This window comes from Lissotriton helveticus, chromosome 9, assembly GCF_964261635.1.
Source record: "Lissotriton helveticus chromosome 9, aLisHel1.1, whole genome shotgun sequence".
In the NCBI taxonomy this organism is placed as follows: domain Eukaryota; kingdom Metazoa; phylum Chordata; class Amphibia; order Caudata; family Salamandridae; genus Lissotriton; species Lissotriton helveticus.
The window spans coordinates 341,124,580-341,144,714 of record NC_136070.1 but is presented as its reverse complement, the minus strand read 5'-3'; positions in this window follow the sequence as shown (position 1 = coordinate 341,144,714).

Sequence of the window (20,135 nt, the reverse complement as noted above, 5' to 3'; positions counted from 1 at the left end):
TGCTATTTCATTCTAGAAGGGGAACATCCTTTACGACGCGGATGTTACCCCGCGCTACCATTACGACGCGTCTCTTACAACGCAAGTCGTAACCACGACTTGCGCTGGAGGTCGCTCAAGGACAAGGAATAGTTAATTTACTATTCCAACACCTTCCCTACTATCCACGGGGACTGGTGTTGGAATAGTATATTAAACTATTCCTAAGTCTGCACCCTACAGCGCAAGTCGTGGTAACGACTTGCGTTGTAAAACACGCGTTGTAACGGTACGCGTGGTAATAGCCCGCGTCGTACCGTCATACATCCTTGTAGACAGGCGTTTCTTGATGAACTGTTATTTGGGTCTCAAGAGGCACAAGGTCTGTGGCTTTGTTGCATAGTCCTTTATTCTGTACTGCAGAGTCTTCAAAGGTGATGAGTCTCTCAGTTTGAACCTCTTGGATAGTAGCCAGATTCAGGCGTCTGCTACATCTTTGGAGTCCACTTGGCCTACTACTTATGATTGGCCACATGATGTGGTTTGACCAGGTCGATGGACACAAACCTGTTCTCCTTTCTTCCAGCAAGGGGCGGCAGTAACACTGTTCTTGATCCGTGGATTGCTAGCACAGGTACTGGTTGTCTGTAAGAAGGCCCAAATTCCTTCTTGTCCGCGATCTTTTCTCTGACTTGATCCCCAATCTTTGGAATCCAGGCAGGCCTTGCTGGGACGGGTGGTTTCTCTTCAGTGGTAGTTGGCTTCAGGAATACGTTGCTTTGACTTTTTCTTATTTCATTTAAGTCCCACAAAACAGTCAAACGGTCTTTGACAACAAAATGTTTTTGTTCTACCACTGAAGTGTGATGATCAAAGTCCTGGACAATCATTATAGTTCCAAAAAGGATTTCATATGGAGTGATTTCCCCTAGAGAACTTCTTGACAGATTGTTAAGACTACGTTGGACACTTATTAGATGTTTGACCCAGCCGTCACCCGAGCCTAATACCCTAGCTGTTATCGATTGCTTTATGTCCCGTTTTTTTCTCTCTACTACCGAATTTCCATCAGGATGGAATGGACTAGAATACTGCAATGCAACGCCCAGATTGGCCATGGCCTCCTTGTAAGCTTTTGAGGTAAACGCAGGACCCTGGTCAGAATGCAGCGTGACGACTGCGTATGTGCCGATAAAGACTCGCAAATCTATAATAACAGTTCTGGGGTCAGCTGAGCGCTGGGGCCACATCCAAATGAATCTTGAGCATGAATCCACTGCGACCATGATATATTTATAGTTACCATCCCGCTGTAAGGGACCGCAGTGGTCCAGGTAAACACAAGCTAATGGTTTATCTGAAATTAACAGGGGCGTCTGCGCAGGACGTTTCACTGTAGATACTTTCATCTTTTGGCTGATTTCACATTTCAAAACATAGTTTCTGGTTTGTTTCCTCATGCGCGGCCACCAGTATCTCTGTTTTAATACCAACACTGTAGCGGAAACACCTGCGTGTGCAGAGGCTATCCCTTCATGTGCTGCTAAGATTAGTCCTAATCTATGTTCCATGTTTGGAATTACTCTATCCCCCACTCCAGGGACGCGAGCAAAAGGAACATTATTTGTATCAGTTATGTATGAGTATTTGAGTGGATAGCCTTTTGGTAATGTTTCACCACTGTCTTTGCTTGAAGCATTGACAGCTTGCATTATTTCGCCGTCTATTTTCGTTTTTGAACGAGTGATTGCAGCTACGGATGCCGTTTGCACAGCTACCTTCACGGCTTCATCAGCCAATGAATTCCCTGCAACGTGAACGCCATCACATTGATGACTCAGTGTATGGATCACTTGAGTTTTTTGTAGTTCTTGTTGTAACTGAACTACCTGTTCCCAAAGCAACTTATGCTTGATTGTGCCACCTTTCGCATCTTTTAAACCATTTTCAATCCAGTTCTGCAAGTATTCATTGTAAGATTGAACGCAATAATAGAAATCGCACACTATGAGTGTGGGGAATTCGCGATCAGTATTTTCAAGTGCCATCTTGAATGCTTGTAGTTCAGCTCGCTGAGCTGTACAATCTCCTAGAGATTGCGTTTTAGTGACCATAGGTCAGAATTTACTATCGCGCCAGCGACCTTTAACGATCACGCACGCAGCACTATAAGCTTGTTTACCTCCAATTGCGGGTTGTGCTGAACCATCTGTATACATTATACATCCGTACTGTTCTAGAGGCAGAATCTCAGTGGGCAGAGGAAATTCTTGTTCGTATTGTAGAAATTCTTGTGTTTTCAAATAGGGGTCAAAAACATATTCAACGTCTGTTGCAACAAGAGAATTAACCCATTTGTATCCACCTCGGATGTAAAGCCTTTGCATTAGGAATACTCGCTTTTGTCACTGCCTTTAAGGCAGGTCCAGGAGCAACGACCATTATGCGGTTTCCCTGTGCGAGGGCTCTCTCTTTTGCTACTGCAGTTTGAGCCGCTGTCAGAATTTTTTCCGTAGAAGTGAATTTCATTTCTGCTTGTGTGTACAAGTGTGATTTATAAGCAATAGGTACTTTTTCTCCTTCATTAAAAGTTAAGTACGTGAATCTGCATCTTCCTGGAATGATTCGGATCACTAGGTTGCGTACATTTACGCGTGTTTGTAAATGTATTGTTGCTAACATGTCTGTTTGCACTGAATGTAAAATTTCTGTGTGTTTTTGAGTCCAATTAACTGTTTTGAAATCAGTTTTGATTAATTCGTAGAGAGGTTTAACCCTTTCTGCGTAATTTAGAATGTAAGTTCTTCCGAAATTTAGGAATCCTAGAATTGACTGTAAGTTTTTCAGCGTTTTTGGAGGTTGTAACAGCGCACATTTCTCTAGAAAGTTTGCTGCCAGGCTTTTGCCTTCACTTGATAACTCGTATCCTAGGAAGAGGACGTTGAGGTGGGCAGTTTGTGATTTTTTTAAATTTAATTTATACACCGAAGCCCAATATTATGGTGTTGACCCTGTTCAAGTGCCTATCCAAGTCATCGTCTGTTAGATAGATATCATCGATATATGATAATGCTTTATTATCATAAATTTGTCGTAACTCTGTTACTCTGGCTGAAAATGACCCTGGACTATTCTTGAATCCCTGGGAAAGACAACAGAATTGACGCTGTATCCCCATGATTGAGAAAGTGGTCAAATACCTATTTTCAGGTGCAATGTTTCAGAAGAAACCGATGGAAATATCTAATGTTGTTTTATATTTTTTACGCAAAATGTTATTCATTAGTGCTGCACTGTGTGCATTTTGTACTGCAAAGGTTTTGCAACAGGAGTTTAAGTATCTGTAATCCAAAACTAGACGATATGTATTGTCTGGTTTGGAGACAGGAAACAAAGGATTGTTCATGAAGGACGTGCATGTTTCCATCACCCCTTGGTATTCAAGTTGATCTAATATCTCCCTGACCATAATGATGTCTTCGCCATGTGGGCACCCCTGACAAATTCAGGTGGCCAGTCTTTTTCAGCCAGAAGAATGTCATAACCCTTAGAGAGCTTCTCCCAAAAGAGTGCTCTTATTTTCCTAGTTATATCCCCTCCATCCGGAGTGTTATTTCATATAACTTGTGTGGGACACTAAATCTGGTTTCAGCAGTTTCAACTTGGATGCACTCATTCAAGTCCATTGTCTCCAGATGATACTTCAAGATCTTGCGAGCTATGGTTACTTCTGCTGCGCTGTCCAACATTGTCTGAGCCCATTCCCCGTTCTGGAGCTGTGTTCTCAGATCCTCGGCATGTCTGATTTTTAGACCTGCTACCTTCTTTTTGGGGAATTGAATTTTCTTATTTTTTGGAACGTGTTGATCGTCTTTGTACTACACACGTTCTTCCTTTTGTTCTGACCGTCCTCTTCTTTCGGATTTCTGCAATGAAGTCTGAAAGGTACGAGAGGACGTGTATCAGTCTCATATATCCTTTCAGAGGGCTCCTCTTGAGGAGACCTACCTCGGGATTGAGAACTCTTCTCTTTAAAATTTTGTTTAGTGTTCTCCCACTTCTTTTTAGGAAGAGTGAGAGTGTTTTTTATAAAAACCTTTTCAGGACTTTCAGTTAGTTGGAGTGTCACTGATTTACCCCCCAAACTGTCTCTACCTAGTTCTTCATAGGATTTTGCAATTATTCTGGCTAGTTCTTGTGGTTGCTCAGTTATATCAAAATTCTCTTCGCTTTTGGCGGATAGCCACGGATGCTGCTTCACCTTTAATATTAGCTAATATTATTGTTGAGACCTGTTCGAAATCTTTCAGTAATTTCATACCTAGATTTAAAGCAGGCTCTGCCCCGCATTCATTTTGAATCTGTTTCAGGACATCTGGTATTACCGCCCTAGACGGAACACCATGGGTTCGATTCCGATTTGGGGAAAAAAACATCCGTACGATTTGTATCCGGAGCCCTCTCCGTACGAATCGTACCCGTTTGTCCGAGTCGCGTAGTACGATCCGTATTCCGTGAATCCGTCTGAATCGTCGCGATCCGTACGTATTGCAAGGCTGAAAACGTGAACCGTACGACTCGTACACATGCTGTACGACTCGTACACATGCCGTACGACCCAACGAGTACCATCCGGACCGGGGTATGAGGACGCGATTCGTACGGTCCACGTCAGGTAAGGGCAAGTCGTACGGAAAAGCACACAAACACATACACACCGTACTGTCCGTACACCCCATGATCACAGGGGTACGGTGGGTACCCCCCATGATCGCAGGGGTACGGTGCGTACCCCTGCGATCATGGGGTGTACGCACCGTACCCCATGTACGCTGGGTGTACGCACCGTAGCCCATGTACAATGGGTCTACGCACCGTACCCCATGTACGATGGGTGTACGCACCGTACCCCATGTACAATGGGTGTACGCACCATACCCCATGTACGATGGCTGTACGCACCGTACCCCATGTTCGATGGGTGTACGCACTGTACCCCATGTACAATGGGTGTACGCACCGTACCCCATGTACAATGGGTGTACCCATCGTACATGGGGTACGGTGCGTACACCCATCGTACATGGGGTACGGTGCGTACACCCATCGTACATGGGGTACGGTGCGTACACCCCATGATCGCAGGGTTACGCACCGTACCCCTGCGATCATGGGGGTACGCACCGTACCCGGGGGGCCGTTCCGTACCTGTTTCGGTGCAAACTCGGCTTTTACGGCTGTTTTCAGCTCCTGTAGAAAAAGGGTCGTACGGTGCGTATCCGACACATATCGTACTTGCTGGGTCGTAAAAACCAGCCGCGAACCGTACAGATGTCGCGTACAGCGGGTTCCGAGGGATAATCGTACGGAGATTAGAGTCGTACGGTCTCTGTACGACTCGTACGGAGTACGGCTCCTGGTACGAATCATACTTCATCGTACGTACGGGGGACGTTGCAGGGTACGATTCGTGCGGGAAAAACGCTCTGAACCGCTATTCGGAGTGGTTTTTCCCGATTCGGAATCGGCCCCTAAGTGTTTTGGTGTAGATTGCAGCAAAGACTGTTCCCCAAGTGTCGCAGTCCTCCAGGTGTGGTGCGATCCCCATTGGTAAACAGATTGTTAAAATCCTGTGTTTCTCATGAGGGGTAGTATCAGGAAATACTGCCTTGATTTGAGTAAATTATTGAGCTATCCAGAATGGAATTTGTTCCCTTTTTGTGGGTAATTTACCAATGACTGATTGTATAGTCTGTGGTGTGATTTTATTTGTGTTCCCCTGGTAAGGGGTGAGTTGTGGAATCCTTATAGGAGGTTGAACTGTAAGAGTCCGCATGACATTTTGAACCAATTGTCTATTTATTTTTATTAGCTGTTTTAGTTGAACTAATAGTTCCGCACTTGACATTTCTTCAATGGCAGGATGTGGTGTATAGCTAGCTAATTCCGGCAATGTAGCTCCTGGTCTACCTAGTGGACCGAGCCTGGTAATGTGATTTTGATGTTGTAGGGCGCCTTTAAACCAGAGCGCATGCTCTTGGTAAGTTAGTGGAATTTCAATATCCTCAAAAGGAATGTATTCCGTTGGAGGTTCCTCTTCTTTGTAGGAGTGAAACACATGTGATACTGGATTTGCTTCAGGGAAGATAATCCATGAATAGAATAACTCTGTCTGACGATATTCATGTGCCTCTATTACAAAAATTACCCTACCACCTCTTGATGATAGGCCATTTGTTATAAGTTTTATAGTGATGGCTTTCCTTAAATTTTCTGGGATGATTGTAGCATCCACATCGGTCTCTTGGAAACCTGTAACGTCAAAACCTGGTTGGGCTGCATCTGCTGCAGCTCCACCGGTTGCGTTGTTGTCGCCGTTAATCGACATTGTTTAATGAAAGTTGCAGAGCAAGTTTCAAGGAGACAAAGATAAGGTGCACAATATTTTAGAACACTGTATCCTTCAACATTGAACAAACCAAAAATGAATACATGGTATTTTCGTCCTACTCAATTATGGCGGATACTTTATCTTTTTACCCACTCCAGGCATCTATTGGAGTATTTTACGGAAAAAAGGGGTCTCTGAGAAAAGCACGACTAAGTTACTTTAGTATCTAGCGTTAAATTTGTGCCTTACCAAACGTTGGGCGCCATGTAGTATAGTTCCTATATTTCCCATAAGCTCTGCGCATTGGAATAATATATCCTATAGAATAGACGTAGGACTAAGGTCGACTAGGTCTCTATCGAATATATTAAACTTAATAGTGAGTGCCAGCTAGCTCAGAGGTCACTAGAAACTTTCTCGAATTCACAAGAAGGGATTAGTTTCTGACAACCACATAAACATGACAACTTTGTTTCCCAAGAATAAGAAATATATCTCTAGAGTCGCAGAAACAATAGATAGGTATTTCACTCAGTCAATCGTGCATGCTTCGTTTCTACAGGGTTGCAGAGAAATAGAGAGACGGGCGTTTTCAATAAAAGGTTTATTGAACAGTCTACTTTCTCATGCAAGAAAAGTGAACTGCTACAATCGTAATGCAGACTGCAAAGTATAATGCGTACAGCGAGAACAATATTATAAAATAATACTGTAACAGCATTGTATGGTTTCTAAACCATATAAAAATACATATATAAATAACAATGACTAAAAATACTCAACTGGTGCTTCTAAAATACGCCTACCCCAATGTACCTAACCTAAGTCTAGTACACAGGAAGAAGTAATTATTGTGTGGCATAGGTTTAGTTTTCTTTGCCAAGAATCTATCCAAGATTTCTCTAGGTTCTAATCAGCTCCATACCTTGGTTTTAGAATGAAGGAGGTCTGGAATCTCTGTCTTGAGACTCGATTTCCCAACACCCCGCAAGGGGAGCTTGGAAACACTGGAGCTCGATTCTCGGCGAGAGAAAGGCAGCATCTTGATCAGTGCGTCAGCTGGAGGGTCAGCTTCCTTCGGCACTTGCTGTAGCGAGCTGTGTCGGGCAAGTAGATAGTCGAACTGCTCTGAACCACTTTGTCTTGCTAAAGCAAGTGAAGGTATATTTATACCTTGAAGGTGTCTAGGAACGCCATAGTTTGACGTAAAGTCGGGAATAATAACGTCAGGAAAGAACCCTTAGGGAATAGTCGTTCTTTGCAAAGTACATGAGTTTGTGGACAAATCAATATTCAAGCAAGGGAAGGTCCCTAACTGCTTAAGCCGATTTTCCAAGAAATCGTTGTGACGTTTGGTACGGGTGGAAGTAGCCATGCCTGTATTTGGTCTGCAGGGACTACGTCTAAATAAGGGCTTGATCTCTATGCCTATATTAGAGCAATGTGAATTGTACCTATATCAGGGCATGAATCGGGAAAATTCACTTGGAGCCTAAAACGCCACACAACAGAGGGATCCAGATCTGCTGAGCCTGCCAAGAAAGATCTAAGCTAGTTCCAGGCCGTACCTGATACACCGATCGCGGAAAGTCGTGAGAGAAGAAGAGAATGTGGGACCGTGCCAAACACCGCCGAGAGGTCGAGCAGAATCAATGCTGCCTTCCCCCCCCCGGCGTCAAGATTATTCCATCTCCTAAAATACACCCGTCACTCCTTACTTCACCTGGAATTTGGCCTAACTGAGCAAAATCCCGAATGCGAGGCGTCCTTTCTTAAATATTGTTATTCTGTACAGCAAGCCAATTTTGGCACTCTGAAGACTGTCTTACAAGTTGTCTTCTTTAAGTCAGGCAATCCTTAGTCACAGTATTTAAAGCAGGTGGCCACATATTTAAACATGGTGGTGGACACCTTAGTCACCACCTTAATTCCGTATTCAGGTGTAAAAACCATCCTGCCGAAATAGACCCTATCTCGCTTGCAAAATCTTAAGAAGGAATGGGAATGCAATCTTATTTGAAAGCTGCACTCAGCAGGGGGACGGGGATTAAAATTCTTTGTGCAAGACTGATGGTTTTACCTACTAATACATTTTGCACCAGCTGGAGATCGAATGTTAGGATTGGTCCTTGAAGATTTTATATCTGCACGAGAGAGCCTATGCTTCCCCCACTTTGCTGCTGCCCGGAATTTCTTCATGCACAACGCACTTTACTGAAACCAATGTTCTTAAAATTTGGGATTTCCACTAGTAAAGACGCTTGGAACTTTTATCTGACAACTGACATTCCGATGAACTTCACCAGCTCTGGCAAGTGTATGGATTTAAATTCCAATTCCATTTTCTTCAATCGGCGAACGAAGGCCGCAGGCACATTTTGATCAAGATTGCGACTGCTTTGAGTATCACGCACTTCTTTTATGGTTTTATTGTCTTTTAAACAAACACCTTTTGCTTGCACTATGTGAAATTCTGGACATTTCACTATAGGTTCTACTAAGCTATTAACTGTTTTGTGCAATGAGATTGTTTGATGGTTATTTTATCCTTCGTTTGTGTATATTTAGCAATTTTATTTAATTGACACATTAAAAGACTAATTTCTAGGAAGATAGAATGAACTTACCAGGAACCTTGAATCAACAGATCAAGGAGATGTTCTGGCTATTACGGGAAACATCCTTTACGACGCAACTTTTACCACGCCGTGCCTTTACAACGCAGGTTTTTCAACGCAAGTCATTACAATGAATTGCGCTGGGGGGCGCTCTAGGATAGGTAATAGTTTAATTTACTATCCAACACCTTCCCTACTATCCACAGGAACTGGAGTTGGAATAGTAAATTAAACTATTCACTATCCAGCACCCCCCAATGCAAGTCGTTGTAACGACTTGCGTTGAAAAACCTGCGTTGTAAAGGCATGCGTAGTAGAAGCATGCGTTGTAACAACGTACATCCAGCTATTACACTAGGAAAGAGCATTAGCTGATCCTATACATTGTCCACTCACCGATGGCTTCCTTTACTTTAAATGTACCTCAAGCTTTGAACTATTTCTTGATCTAAATAAACCTCATGCTGTCAGGTCACTCTACTTGAAATTAAGATTTGGGATCTTGCCCACTGACAACTTACGCGGCGAAGTGGCTAAATGAATCACCTCTAAATCTATGCCCTGTTTGCGAGAAAACTGTTGAAAGAGAGGTACATGTATTTGTCTTCTGCAACGTTAATGTCTCAGAAAGGAAGAGGTGGACCCTACCACCGTGCAGGAATATTGGGGCAAGACAACATTTTGTTTCGTTTTGATTTTTAAGATATGACCCAAGCCCTGAAATAGAGTATAATGTTGCCAGATTTTTTTTAGCACCATGCTCAATCAGAAGGAACTATGTAAACCCCTCCCCTGAAATGTGTCAAGACAATTTCTACAGTACTGCACTGTGCAATACTATGTTAATTTTAATTTTGTAACTACACATATCAGTCTTATAAATCTGAAACTTTGATAAGAGCAAAAAAATAGACGCTGTAACCAATTATTGTTGTAACACAAATGATTTTGCTATCTCTCATTGTAAGAAAATTATAGCTCTACATACAAGCTAGGATCAATCTATCGAGAGTTGATCTCTGTTAATGGCATGTTTACAGCACTTGGTCACTTTATTCCCTGGTACAATGATCCCCTATACTAACATCAAGAATTGTATTTCAATAATATGATTACGCCATGTCCATAGCACTGGGTCACTATAAAGCTTGGTGTATTGGCTTCATGTCATGACCATAAGAAATTGATCCACTCTATGTAATTTACAATAAGGAATGCTATATATATAGGTGCACTGTTTTAGCTTTGTTTTATGTTTAGTCTGTTGTTTTTATTGTATGCAAACATCTTATAAGATTTAGGGGAAAAAACGAAATATAGATCATTATTTAAAAAAAAAAAATGATTTTCATGTTAAAGTTGGCCATAGTTAATGTAGGCCTCAGTTGAAATGATTTACGTTAACATAAAAGGCTTACACGGTTAAAATTACTTCTTACGCAGATGACATATTAGTCATCTGGGAAAAGGCAGAGTCCGCCATACCTGCCCCAATGTCCTTAATAGAAGATTTCTCAGCAGTATCCGGGTAAAAGCTCAACAAGGACAAGACCGAGGTTAATCTGCACAATAATATCGGCAATAAAGAAATAATTGGCAGTTCCGGCCTCACCAGGCAGCCAAACTGAATCAAATACCTAGGTTTGGACGTCACCAAGGACCTAGTTACCACCCTCCAGGCCAATGAAAATGCCCTTCTCAAAAAAATGAGCACGCTGTTAGACAGCTGGTCGCAAAAATATTTATCCTGGTGGGGAAGGCCTGAGACATTAAAAATGATGATCACCCCACTAGTCAATTACCTGGCCAGTATGCTACCTTGGACACTCTCTAATGAGTTCCTAACCAAGATATACAACACCTTCAACTCTTTCCTATGGCAAGGGAAGGACCCAGAATTTCCCTGAAAAAACTCCAACTATCCAAAGAAAAAGGAAGCTTGGGCCTTCCAAACTTCAGGAACTATCAAACTTCTTACGTTTGCAAACAGGGGATTAACTGGCTGGTTACCGGCCCTGAGAATATCCCAGTTTGGGTGGACATAGAAAGATCACTCATCAATGACATCCTTCTGCCAGCCCTTTTAACAATGAACACTCTATCATTCCTCATTCTAAGTATATCTTATAGAACACAAGAAGAGCCCTACTGTGCCTGGATCAATTCTTGGATGCGACAATCAGCAAATCCAACTTAGCTTCCCTATGGCACAACCCATGCCTAAAGATAGACCGGGAAATGATATTTTGGCAAAAATGGTCAACAAATGGCATAAATCTAGTCAAAGACCTCTATGTAGGGAAACTCCCCACTCCCTTTTCCGAACTTCAAAAGCGATGTAGCCTAGAGACCTTAGATTTTTACACTTTCCTGAAACTAAAAGCACAACTCACGTCACACTCAATGCAACCAATCAAGTTGTCGATCCTTCCACTGATAACTAAACAACTGAAATCAGGACATACTGTGTCGAAAATCTACAAACTACTACTGCCAAACCCACACAAATCCCACTCGCGTAACAAGCTAAAATGGGAGTCTGAGCCTAATACTAGGAATATTCACTTTGACTGGTATAAAAAAAATAAAACTCCTTTCTCAAATAAAATCTCTCCCATACTATCCCAAACAAAACTCATACTAATAAACAGAACATATTGGACCCCTGCAAGAATCTTTAAGCTTAACCTCAGTCAATGTCCAACATGCTGGAACTGCAAAACACAAGACGGTGATTTAGCCCACATGCTCGTCCACTGCCCACTCTAGCAATCATACTGTGTTAAAATATACAAGTATATTAATAACAACTTCAATATAGATCCCCCCAGGGAATTCTCATTTATCCTCCTGGGATTCCTAGGTCCAAATCTGACAGTTGAGAATGACCGTTTCCTGTTGGACCTTATGCTCACACTTGCCTGCAAAATAATACTCAACAACTGGAAGAATTCTAAAGAAGTCTTCTTCAGGAAGTGGCAGGAAGGGTTGACCTTTCTCAGAGGGGCGGATAATATCTCTTTACACTCCTCGCCCTGGCGACCTTCTCATAGAAAACTATGGAAATCCCATGACGCCTTGTCCTTTAAGTATGAACCACCTTGAACCAAATGAACCCTACTTGCGACCTGGGCGTGGCCCATACGATCGCACTACACAAAAATAGAATCACAGGAGACTCATACATGCATTTTATTGATCTCCGTGATGCAACCAGTGCAGAACTCCTTGGGACAGGACATTCTTTCCATGTTCATACACCCTCTCATTTGTCCCTTTAATCAGGGACTGCAACACAATGGACAGACTACACGTTATCCCCATAAGGTCTTTAATATAATACTAAAAATACAATAATGCTGGGATATGAGGGGTACTTGATATTTTGATATTCTAGACTGACGCATAGATTGTACACAGGATATGTGCTTATGAATACTATTATACTATACAGGATGGCACAATACCATACGCTAAATGATGCTTTTTTATACAATCATTTATATCTCCAAAATGTATGTCTACCACACGACATATAAGGTCAGTATACATAAACGCGCCGGCAACAAGGATCATCGGCTGCTCTACTCTTCCTGCAAGTTCACTTGTCATCTCACGTGAATTTGTTTTTGTAACCCGTTCTGTTGTATTTATTTATTTATTTCTTTTTTGGGTTTGTAATTTGTTCTCGTTTTTTAGACAAACTCAATAAAACTATTTGGAGAAAAAAGGCTCTTTTGTCTGCTGCAAACTTTTTTTCTTTCTTTCGTTTTAGGAGTCACAATGCAACTGACACTTTTTAAGTAAATGTATTTTCTTGTTTAAAGTTTCCGTGTGAATGTTTATGTTTAGGTGTTCCATGGGGAGATAAAGGTCCTTGTATTTCTAATGGGAAGATACAGCAACTCCAGAATATAAAGATAAAGCTTGAGACTGGGTGAGCTGCTTGTGCGATATGGGACAATTTCAGACATCTGTCATCACCCTATGCCCACCCATTGCACATTGACTTGTCTCCTACTGCACATCCCAATGTGCCCACAATATCCATGGCCATGTGCCCACTGCAGCACAGCACCCTTTTCCCCCCGTAACGCACAGCTGCAGTGCCTATGATCGGCATAACAGCCAGTGCTCCCCTGATACAAAGTACTCAGCTCATGCACAACACTCAGTGCACTAATAAGACGTTGAACAGCCAGCAAGTGTTGATTAAATCTTAAGGCACCCCTACTTGTTGAAGTAAATTCCCTATAAATTGAAAAAATGCCCTTTTCAGGCTTTAGCTCGAGACCCTGCATGTTTTTGCACCATTTCTGAGCCATAGTAGCTCTCGCTTGGTCTTGCGTCCAGGTGAGGTGGCTGGAAAAGTGAGACACCCAGTGCATTCTTGAGGCGTATCACCCACTGTGGTGGTTCACAAGTGCTCTACTGAGGTGCATCACCCTGTTCGTTGGAGCTACCTTACCCATGTACCCTAATTGTGCACAGCACTGTGCCCCCGTTGCACATCATCCTGTGCTCCACAGATGCACATCATTCAATGCTTCCTTTTTCACAGGATTGTGTAAGACTGCTTGCCTGTGAGATCTTATGGCTGTTGTTCTGCTCTCATATGTACAAGTGTGGCTCTGTATGGAACTTAGTGAAAATTGGTGCCCACAGGTATCTTAATCTATGTGCGTGTTTGCATACTCTGTGCTTACATGTGCACCTGTTATCAGACTTGTCATCTCAGTTTGGTAATGTCGCCCACTTTTGAGTGTGCATGCCCATACATCATCAAGTTTAGCTTTTCACACACAATATCTTAGATATCCGAGCACCTATTGAGCGCATGAAGATTGGTGGCTGAGCAGTGCCTAGATACCCTAATGGGTGACAAGTAGCGCTCTACAAATCTACTGATTGATTGATTGATTGATTGAGCAGCCTGGGGGCATCAGCTGCTCCACACCAGCTCATGAGATCTCCAGAGGCACTACGGTCTGCTGCCTACAGAACAAAGGAAGGGAGGGAGCTGTACATAGACAGGCAGTGAGTTATCCAGAGCCAGCACTAGTTATTCATGGCCACCTGCTGTAGATGTGCTCCACAGATTGCACATTGCAGGGCAGACTAAGTCGTGCCTCCTGGCCGACAGAATAGTGAATTGAACCCCCACCACATCTTCAATAGAGCCGCCAACACCATCGCACCCATGCTCCGCCAAACCATCAACCGCTCCCTGGCGACCGCCTCATTCCCCGACGACTGGAAACACGCTGAGGTCAACCCCCTCCTAAAGAAACCCTCAGCGGACCCCACCGACCTCAAAAACTACAGACCCATCTCCCTGCTCCCGTTCCTAGCGAAAGTCATCGAGAAAGCCATCAACAGCCAACTCGCCACATTCATTGAAGAACACAACATCCTCAACTCCTCCCAATCCGGCTTCAGAAAAAACCACAGTACGGAAACCGCCCTCCTCGCCGCAACAGACGACATCCGCACCTTACTGGACAAAGGAGAAACAGTAGCCCTCATCCTCCTCGACCTATCAGCGGCGTTCGACACAGTCTCCCACCGCACCCTAATACGCAGACTCTACGATGCAGGAATCCAGGACAAGGCCCTCGACTGGATCTGCTCCTTCCTCTCCAGCAGGACGCAGCGGGTCAGACTCCCCCCTTTCCTCTCGGACCCCACACCTATCACCTGCGGAGTCCCCCAGGGCTCCTCCCTCAGCCCGACGCTCTTCAACGTCTACATGGCTCCACTTGCCCCCATCGTCAGAACCTACGGACTCAACATCGTGTCATATGCAGACGACACCCAGCTCATCCTCTCCCTATCCAACGAGCCCAACACCTCCAGACGCAACTTTCGAGAAGGCATGGAAGCCGTCGCCAAATGGATGAAAAACAGCTGCCTACAACTAAACACCAACAAAACAGAAGTACTCATCATGGGCCCAAACCCCGACGCCTGGAGTGACACCTGGTGGCCCACTGCCCTCGGAAACCCGCCAACCCCCACAGACCACGCACGCAACCTGGGAATCATCCTGGACTCCGAGCTCAAAATGGACCGCCAGATCAACTCTGTCTCATCTTCCTGCTTCCACACCCTCCGCCTCCTTCGTAAGACCTTCAAATGGATCCCCCTCGAACACCGAAAGACAGTCACTCACGCCCTGGTCACCAGCAGACTCGACTACGGCAACGCACTCTACGCCGGAATAAACAAAAACCTCATCCGCAAGCTACTGAACATCCAGAACGCCGCCGCAAGACTGGTCCTCAACCTGCCAAAACACTGCCACATCTCCCAGCACCTGCGCACACTCCACTGGCTCCCCGTCGAGGCGAGAATCACCTTTAAGATGCTCACCCACGCACACAAGGCCCTCCACGGCACCTGTCCAGCATACCTGAACAGCCGACTCAAATTCCACGCACCCCAAAGGACCCTACGATCAGCCCAGCTTTCCTACGCTGTGGTCCCCCGCACCAGAAAGACCAGATCGGGAGGCCGCTCCTTCTCCTTCCTCGCGGCCAAAGCATGGAACGCCCTTCCGCTCCACCTCAGACAGACAACATCGCTCCCCATCTTCGCAAGAAACCTCAAAACCTGGCTCTTCGACAGACCCCCTCCTTGATGGAATGGAACCTGCACCCCCCCCAACCCCCCCCACCCCTAGCGCCTTGAGACCCTTACGGGTGAGTAGTCGCGCTTTAACAAACTCCTGATTGATTGATTGAACCCGTTTTAGCAGCTCCTAAAAACAAGCATTTACAATGCAATAGGTCTCGCAGCATTAAAGTTTGAGTTACTGGCATTGTAAATGACAATGCTTTGCATACATTTTTTTTTATTTGCAATTGGTATATAAACATCGTTTGTGAATGGTTAGCTGTTGCTTATGCTAAGCAAAGTTGGCAGTAATATAGAGTGCTAGTCTTGCTTGTTATAAGCATGCTGATTTAAAGTGCCCTGATACCTGCACTGACGGCAGGTGGTGTGTGTTCATGGTGGAAGCGTGCACTGATGGCTGGTGGTGTGTGTGTGCCTGGTGGAAGCGTGCACTGATGGCTCGTGTTGTATGTGCCTGGTGAAAGCGTGCACTGATGGATGGTGGTGTGTGCCTGTTGAAAGCGTGCACTGACAGCTGGTGGTGTGTGTGTGCCTGGTGAAAGCGTGCACTGGCGGTTGGTGGTGTGTGTGTGTGTGCCTGGTGAAAGCGCGCACCGACGGCTGGTGGTGTGTGTGTGCTTGGTGAAAGCATGCTCTGACGGCTGGTGGTGTGTGTGTGCCTGGTGAAAGCGTGCACTGATGGCTGGTGGTGTTTGTCCCCGGTGAAAGCGTGCACTGACGGCTGGTGGTGTTTGTGCCTGGTGAAAGCGTGCACTGACGGCTGATGGTGTGTGTGCCTGGTGGCATAGCATGCACTGACAGCTGGTGGTGTGTGTGTCTGTAACCGTGCACTGACGGCTGGTGGTATGTGTGCCTGGAAGCGTGCACTGAAGGCTGGTGGTGTGTGTGCATGGTGGAAGCGTGCACTGACTGCTGGTGGTGTGTGTGCCAGTGGCTAAACGTTTTTGCACCTGTGGCCAACTTGAGAGTTGCATAAGGAGCTGCTCTGGGGAGGACTAGATGTCCTTTGGAAATTACTATGAGTAGGGAGTTTTCTTATTTTAGTCTAGTCAGGACGAGCGACCAGATTTCGGCTAAATCTTGTTTCCAGGATAAAGGTTTGATTCCCTTGAGAGTCTACCTTGGAATTAAGAGCACATTTGCGGTTACACTGGTGTTTGCCTGTAGGGCAAGGTTTTTGGCCAAGAAAAATGCAAGGGGTGTGGCACACTCCATGATTAAGGGGGTACAGTTCAACACTGAAATGGAATCGAGCTGTGCTTGGGGTGAGGCAGCTGGGTGGTAGAGGGTAGCAGAGAGAAATCTGTTTGAATAGAGAAATTTATGGTTGTTAAGGGACTTCCAAACTTACATGTCCTCAAGCATTTTGACCATGAATTAAACATCTTTACATTTCCAAGTAGAGAATAATAGTCATTTGTCCAAAATCACACCATTGTATTAGAGTCGAAAGCAGGATTAGAAGGCATGCTACAAGATGAGCAAAAAAAAAAAATAACTAGACCACACCACCTTCCACGTTAGACGTGTCAAAACTCTCAAATTGAGAAATGGTGCAGGTGCTATTGGGAGACCTACACAAGTATTTGAGATCTGTGGTGAGGGCAAATGTGAGGGGGACTCCAGGGCTCAGTGTAGTATCGAACCAATGAAATCTGAACAATTAGGCAAAAGCTGAGAAGTGAAACGAAAAACTAGGCATCTGTGGGTGAATGGAAGCTTTGAGTTGCATCGAGGTTCCTCGGTATGTTCAGGTTTTGGGAGGCTGTTCATAACAGTGCACAAATGAAAGCCCTGGAGCGGAGGCAGAAGACAGTGTACGTTTATCACAGTGCCCGTCAGAGGGCCAAAAGTGTTCAGAATACATGCACATACATTCCTTGGCCTCTCTGCAGATTGTACAGAGAAATGGTAATGTGTGTTAATTGTAATTGAGAAAATGTGAGAAGGAGGTACACAGCTGTTGAAATATTGTCGGGTGACAGCAAAAGAAAATGCACTGAGTACAGCTGATTCGGTGCGTCGTGTGTGTAGGAAGGGATGGGGAGTGAAAAAAGTGTGCAGAACAGGAAAGATGAGGTGCAAGAGATGCAGCTGAAGGATTTCAGAAAGATGTGGGGAGAATTTAGGCATACGTGTATTTGAGAGACTACAGAGGGAAGTGGCGGGGAAAGAGAAACATGAGTGTCAAACACTCCCAACACTTCTCCCCTTTACAGAGACATCATTTTTTATTCCCAGTCTCATACCTTCAGAACTGAAACAATTTAAACTCCAATTACTTACAACAAAAACATTATTGCAACGCACTCATCTGATACTGTTAACAAGCACCTGCAAGGCTAATACATTTAGCCCGTTTTAGGTGCATGTCTGTTGGTGTTTAATAGGTCTGGATCCAATACAGAAAGCTCACAGGGAGGCACCGAAATACTGGTCGGGTGGTATGCGGAGGGGAGCAGTTTTAAAGCCACGTCCTTATTGCAGCCACAGCCTTAATTATATAGAGGCCACATCGCCTGAAAAGCATTTAGAGTAAAACTGTTTAGGCCATACCCCTTGTAGAGGCACCCCAGTGTTTTCATCCCACTTAAAGGGGAAACATCCTTTACAACGCAACTTTTACCACGCAGTGCCTTTACGACGCAACTTTTACAACGCAAACCATTACAATGCATTGCGCTGGGGGGCGCTCTAGGATAGTTCCAACACCTTCCCTACTATCCACGGGGACTGGAGTTGGAATAGTAAATTAAGCAATTCACTATCCAGCGCTCCAAAGCACTATGCGTTGTAGTGGCATGCGTTGTAAAAACCACGTTGTAAAGGCATGTGTGGTAAAAGCATGCGTTGTAATGTCATACATCCCAATTAAAGCCCTGCCTGTGAATAACGGAGCTCCTTGGGTTGCACAGATAGACTGGAGATGTAACAGAAACATGGATACGTTCAGTAAACAGCTGGAGCCAACCAAGAAGGAAAGGAAAATCAAAGGCATAGTATTATATATCTATACTACTATAATAAAGGAAGAACTTTTAGCCTTTGAGGCCGGTAAACTCGGGAACCACAGCGCCAATCCACACACCCGATACACCATTGGAATCGTCAGGGTGTGTAGATGGTTATAGGCTATATAAATTTATTTTAAAAACGTTATTTAAAAAATTTACAGTAAAAAAAAAAGTAGTCCCTCCGAAGTAGCGCCGGCCGCGACGTGCGTGCTCATGTTAGGAGCGCGGGGAGGAGCGGCGGACATGGCGCGGGGGAGGAGCGGTGACATGAGGAGCAGCGGACAGGCCAGCGGCGGTGCGAGCAGCGGACAGGCTGGAGGAGCAGCGGCTGACGTAAGGGAGTGGCGGACATGGCGCGGGGAGGAGCGCTGACGTGAGGAGCAGCGGACAGGCCAGCGGCGGTTCAAGCAGCGGACAGGCGGGAGGAGCGGCAGCTGAGGTAAGGGGACCCATGTCGGGGCAGAGGGGACCCATGTCGGGGTAGGCGGGGGTCGGGGCAGGCGGGGGTCGGGGCAGGCGGGGGACGGGCCGGGCGGGGGACGGGCTGCTGGACAATGTCGGGGCGGGCGGGGGTCGGGGAAGCCTGTTGCTCCCGGACAACGTCGGGATGGGCTGCTAGTAATATATAATACTATGCCTTTGATTTTCTTTTTAGGGGTTTGAATTACTGTGCATCCTAAAAGATTATATATATATATATCTTTTAGGATGCACAGTAATTCAAACCCCTAAAAAGACACTATTGGCAATAGTGTTGAACAGGAGGTTACAAACGGAAAACAAAAACATGAAGCAGCGAAAGGTCAAGTTTAAAGGTTAGGTTTCAAAGGGGAGGTGCTATGAGGTCAGTAGGCACCGTTGGGGGGGGGTTGTGTTTCGAACTGGTGAGGCTGCCCATGAACACAGCTAGTAAAAGAAGGCCCAGTCCCTCCCTACATTTAAAAGCATAACGGCAGCAGCAGCGGAAGAAGGGAACTGTTTTCAGTAAAAGAAGTCAAGCTTCGAGGCACTGATAATCACATTTTCTGAACGTGTAAATATTATTTTTGCAGCACTTCCTGCGAATCATCCTTTCATGTAAACCATCGCGTCATAGTTGTGAAACTGAGGAATGTGAAAATATAATAATTTAGTCTGTGATCACAGCAAAAGGCAGTGGAACAAGTGGTGACTGCAAGCGACGACTCCCTTTGATTGTAGAATTAACCGGGAGGTAAAAATTACTTAAAAGGAATTGGAGTAAAAGCAGTCAAAACATTGAAGATTAGTTACCTCAAAAATAAAACATTAATAAGGATGATTTTTCTTGTATTCAATTTAAGTTTTAAACTTACTTTTAGCATTTCCCATGACGACAGCAAACAATGCAGCGGTTATAGACCATCTTCTATGAAAAAACTTAAATGCCAAACAGGATGCATCCAAATTCAAAATTCTCTATAAACGAATTTTTAAACAATTGGGGTGCGTACTAAATGACACAAGATAATGCAATCG